Here is a 6000-nt window from a genome sequence, read left to right as displayed (position 1 = left end):
CCACCCACACGTCTTGCATTATGTTGCTTTAATTTACGTAAATTGCACTTGCATTGTGCCTCATACCATTCCCATTCCCATATCCACTCTCGGATCGGATCGGATCCGATCGGATGCCATGCCATCCATTCGCTGCTGCTCGAGTTAAATAATCTGAAAACAAATTTCAGTTCTGTTGCCTAACTGGCAACTACAAAATTGTTTGTAATGTGCATTTAACCCCGAGCCGAAAAGAAGGTTGTCCCGCCCCCTGGTTCCTGGTACCTTCTTGCTTACATAAGATTAGTACGAGTACATTGTTTAATATTTCTATAATCTGGGCTGAGCAGCCTACTCCTGCTGCTGTTGGTGAAAGGTGGTAGGGCATAGGTCGGGCAAATATGAGAGAGCACGAGCAATGTTATTCCAATTACATTGCAAAATTAGTGCATCCCCAGTACCCTCCCCCGCCGTCCCCTTTTCTGCTAGGAGGCCATCCATTTTATGTTTTTTGTTGCACTCCCCCAACCAGCAGCAGCAGGGGGCAGCAGCGGGCAGCAGCAGCAGTCATAAACTTGATTCTCATCCAAGTCGTGTGTTACGTCCAAGTTATGTCATTAATTTATTTTTTGCCTTTTTGTCGTGCTCTTGTGGCTGGCCTGCCAGTCTTGTGGCAGTTGCGGTTTGCCCTGACTCTTGTGGCATGCTCTCTCTCTTTCAGTGCGACATATTTGCGGCAGTCCCTGGTGTATGGTGTGGTCCAGTGCATATGGCTAAAATTAATGCCTAATGGCTTGTTAGAGAGGCAACACAGCAAAAGCAACAGCAACTACAGCCAGATGAGACCTAGACAAGGTAAAACGATGATTACTGCATGTTCGGTGCGCCAAGTTATTTAGACCATCGTTCTCCTGCTCCTCGGCCAAGATCGGAGGCCTCGGCCGCCACATAATAAGCGGCCGGGTACTTATTGATTTTTACTGTTAGAAGAACGACTTGCTAACATGAAAGTCGTGTGAAACAACAGGCCAGGCCAATAAACAGACATCATAACCACGACAGGCACTCGCTAAGAGCCAATAACTTAGGGTACATGCGAACACAACACATCCCCCCCCACCGCCCCCATTCCTGGGCAGAGGTCGACCCTGCACAGGGCCCTCTATGATGATGATGATGATCTAGTAAAAATATGATCAACAAATTTGCATTGCTCGAACACGGGGTCAGTCGACCCTATGCTCTGCTTTGCTCACGGAATGGCCATCTCAATGGGCAATTGAAAGATTGGGATACGAAATGGTTTGTTGTCTTCATTACATCCGGCCCAAGTACCACCAGTTGGTAGGCCTTGCGCCGATCCAAGGTTACTAACCAGAGAAGATCGGTGCTGCCGCAGCGGGCGGTGGCCGGTGGCTCCACTTGGCTCCGGTCTGCTCCTGCTGGGCCGAGGCCGGCCGCCTCCTGCAAGGAGTACTTATGGCTGGGCCATAAAATTGACGGAAGCTGTCTTCGGGGGAACATCGATGTAAGGCGGCCGGTCGGCCCACGGCGATTGGGGCCCATTTCAATTCGCTTTTATACGATGGTAATAAAATTTTACTCTGATAGACGTTCTTCGGCAATTGCAATTACCGAGGAGAAAGAATTGTAAATGAAATGGATGCAATTGCCATAAATTAATATGCTAATTCCATTGGCCAGTGCCTCATCTCCTCTGCTGCCGCTGCTGCTGCTACTGAAGCTCCTCTTTGAAGTAGCATTCCATCATCGGCATTGGCATCGGCATCGAACATTCGGAGGCAGCAGCAACTGCAACTGTAGCAAGCGATCCAATTAATCGGTATCAAAATCAGGCTTTCCACGAACTGCCAATTATTACACAATGCCAGAGAACCAATGCCAGGCGTCAAGGCTGGTGGCGAAAGCCTCACAGATCGGCTCTATCCGATCTGGTTCTGCGGCGCATCATGGGGCATGCATCATCGTCATCGCAGTGCAATGCACTGCTCTGCTCTGCTCTGCTATGCTCTGCTATGCTGCTGTCTCTGTGGCCATGTGGTCATGCAAATTGGCGCGGCTGTCAAGTTGATTTGTCATCTTTCAACTTTGACAGGACGTGAGCTGCATGTAATTGCCAATGGCCGACAAGGACAGGCCACAGATACTACAGGAGCCACTGATCCAAAGCAGCGGCCAGGAAGGGCCCCCAAGACGTTGACAGACGTTGGCAGGCCAAGCAAATTGGCGCAACACGCTCCACAGCTCCAGCACCAGCTCCGGCTCCACATCTATCCAGCAATTTGCATTTGCTGTTCTTGCTGCAAAGGCATCTCCTGGTCTGCTAGATGTTGCCACGGTGTCCATGTCCGTGTCGGTGTCGGTGTCGGGGCATCCATATCCATATCGATATCCCCGGTCATGGCCATCACATCACATTGTCCTGTACTCGCAATTAACGTTTATTGGCAACTGGAATTCCGATTGTTTTATAATTTTTTGTTGATTTATGAATCGAGCGAGCGAGCGAGCAAGCGCTGCTTTCGCCACTGCGTGTGCTCTCGATCTCATTCTGCCCCAATCGGCTAATTGGTTGTACATGCGACTGGTGTTCGAGAGGAGTGTGTGCCACAAATGTTGTCCGTACAACGCAGCTGTTGAAGATAATGTATCTTCCTGGCTGGACAAAATAAAGAGTAATCTCCTAACCCAAAAGAAGTCGACTATGGATTGACCTAAAAGTATGTGCCATCGCACATATGTATATTTCTTTGGAAGTACCTTTGATGCTACCTTTTCAAACCTTCATTCAGTTATACTCGTACCCTGTGGACCTCCCACCAGTCCTCCATGTCCACTCTCTCTACAGGGTATAGCCATTTGAAACGTGATTAAAGCTGTGCTCTCAACACTCTGTTTTTGGTCTGTTTTTCCGCCACTTAATTGGTACGATATTCGTAACAAAGCAGGCCAACACACAGAAATAGAACTGGGAGAACGTGGTGGGCATTTAAAGCGTCCAACGATAGCACACTAATGACCAGGCCGATATAGGGATTGGGATTGGTATTCGAATAGAAATAGGGATAGGGATGGCGATCCCTGACGCTGCTGCCCACACCCACGCCCAGGCCCAGGCCCAGGCCCAGCCCCAAACCCAGTTCCAGACCAAGCCTCTCTCCTCGGGCCTACGCAAGGGGCTCCTCCTTGTAGCGGCGGAGGCTGGAACCGAAACTGAAGCATCTAACGAATGTCGCAGACAAGAACAACCGGCAAACATCATCTTGATAATTGCCGAAAACCTCTGTTCTGCTCTGGGCTCTGCTTCTCGATGGTCGGTGGTCGGTGGTCTGGTTACCTCTGGCTGCTGCTTGGGTCTGGGCCTTTCGGTGCGGCGGCTGCTGCTGCTGCTGCTTGGCTACCATGCCACGCCCACTGTTTTCGGTGGAGCCCAAGCCCAACCCGAAGAAGTACATGCATTTTAAGGGCCTTACATGTCGATTTTGGACGATTGTCGAGATTAGTGGATGTTGCCTTTGGGGCAAGGCAAATGGCAAATGGAAAATAGAAATTGGCAACAGAAACAGAAACAGAAACAGCAACAGCCAAACGGCAGCTGTAAATCTTCGGCTGAGGTCCAGGGTCTGAGTGAGTGTCAGCACATCTCCAGCCACGAATCTTGTTACCATTCACTGCTCCTTCTGCCACGGCAGGGTCTCGGCCATGAAGCTGTTCCAGCGTCCATAATCAGCATCCATGTAGCTGGCACCCAAGTCAATGATCTTCTCAGAAGGTTTTTCCGCCTTTTGAAGGTACGATTTTGTCTTACTTTATAGATTTATACACTAGCTCGAATATTGTTTCACCCATCGAAGCCCCGATGCATGTTTTCAGTACCACTAGACTGTCAATTTTTTCGAGACAGTTTTTCAGCTTATTTAGTGTAGAATTTGTTCCAAGACGCTCTTAACTGGTTCCCTTTTAGTTTTATTGTTCAGTAACCCTTTATGACCGCAGATAGAAGCAGGACTCGCCCATTAAGTACTCGTATATCTCCAAGAGAACGTTTACAACCGTCCTACATCACTTAGGCAGCTGTCAAGGTTGACTGGGCTTCACTGTAAATCAGATGTAACAGGAGCTTCGCATCGAAATGGGGACTGGACTTACATTTAGACCTAGAGCGAATAACCTAGGTTTAAATATAACATAATACCCACAATAAACCTTGATCAGTAGAATTTCCGCTGACAATCGTTTGGGTACTATCTCTATTCCAATCTAGGCATTGTCTTCCTGGAATAAACCTTAACAAATAGTACTATGGATTCTTAAAATACTAGGTACATTTTTCGAGATTGCAATCCCTTGTTTCATTACTAATATCAATGTTTGAAGATTAATGAACTCTGGAACCATTTTTCTGCATATTGGCTCTGCATATTTTACCCATCAAATATTTCTTTCTTTCTTGGCTTTTCAACAGACTCTATCCCAAATCGATCAAGGGAGTTTCGCTCTCATCACTGGCTACTTCCACTTCCATCTGGTGGCTTGGCCGATCGAATCGATTTCCATGCAACCGAATGATGAGCCTCTGCCCGTCAAATCCGGCCTAACCCGTTGCCAAATGTGTCAAAGGTGACAGAAGCATCGAGAGGAGCAGCAGCGCACCATCGGCAGCGGCAGCAGAAATCAGAAATCAATCTCAGATGAGCTAACAGTAAACGGTAAGATGGTAAACAGCCCCGGCCAAGCCGACCAGCTTTCATTCAAATCAATTTGTGCAGAGAATCGGCCAGCGTGCAATTTTCAGCCACCAGAGCCAGAGCCAGCGATGTGGCGGGCTGGCGGGCTGGCGGGGCGACGGGGTGGCTGGGTGGCTGGGAGCCTGGTAGGCGGTCAATGCACTTGGCCAAACAGCTGGCCTGGCCAAGACCGAGCCAAGACCAGCAACACCGATCGTCGTACGGTTCGCGCAAATTGTTTTCAGTCTTCGGTTTTCCCACTTGTTGCTGTTTGCCGAGAACAATCAGCAGCCTTGTGGTCAATGCCGCTCTGGGGTGGTGTTAATTTTTCCACAACTAATTCTTGGCATTATCCGCTGTTGCCGCAGAAGTCATAACCCAGGAAGCAATCGCCAATCGCCAATCGGCAGTAGGCAATAGGCAGTAGGCATTCGGCTGGAGAACTCATAATGCATATGCATATCAATATATTCTCATGGATGTGGACAGGGTCTCTCCATTGAGTGTGTGTTTGATTAGATTTGATTAGACGGAAGAGGCGGTTAGGCTCTGCCCCCTGAGCGCCCCCTGATCACCGATCGCTGATCACAGAGCTAACTGTACTCATGGGAAATATTACGCGAGTACAAACATGTCATTTAGAGACAGTTTATTGAATGAGAGAGGACCATGATTTGTGCAGTGACAACTGCTATTCAATGGCTGCGAATTGTGGCTGCGGCTGTGGCTGTGGCTGATCCGTGATCACTGAAATCATTGACACAAATTGAAGCTTCGACTGCCAGAAAGGAAGCATTTTCCTCAACCAATTTGACAGATTAATGAGCCTCTCCACAAGACAGCACATTTTCCGCACATCAGTGGATCACATCAACTTTAAGCGATCTCAACATGGGGATCAATAGATTAATCAAACAACTAAAATACACCTGCTGCATACTGTATAATTGGCCAGATGCCGAGAGATCGGCACCTCTCGCAACCGAAAGAAAAGAAAATTTATATAAAATATGAATCAGAGCAATTAAAAAACCAATTTGCCACACGGTCAAGTGCATGAATCCTCTCTGCCTCTGGCATGACTCTAATAAATGGTGCACATGCCAAATTGTAGTTAGATGTTGTTGGTTTTTGCCAGAGCGCTCAGCTGCCGCCATAACAACATTTATAAGCCTCATTATGAAGACCAGAATTTCTTGTCATTGAGAGCCGAGAGCCGAGAGCCCCAACGTTTCTAGACTTTCACCGCGTGCGCTTAGAATGTTCGACAGCC

This window comes from Drosophila persimilis, unplaced genomic scaffold (assembly GCF_003286085.1).
Source record: "Drosophila persimilis strain 14011-0111.01,24,50 unplaced genomic scaffold, DperRS2 tig00000000-arrow-pilon, whole genome shotgun sequence".
Classification (NCBI taxonomy): domain Eukaryota; kingdom Metazoa; phylum Arthropoda; class Insecta; order Diptera; family Drosophilidae; genus Drosophila; species Drosophila persimilis.
Note: the sequence above shows the minus strand (reverse complement) of the source record.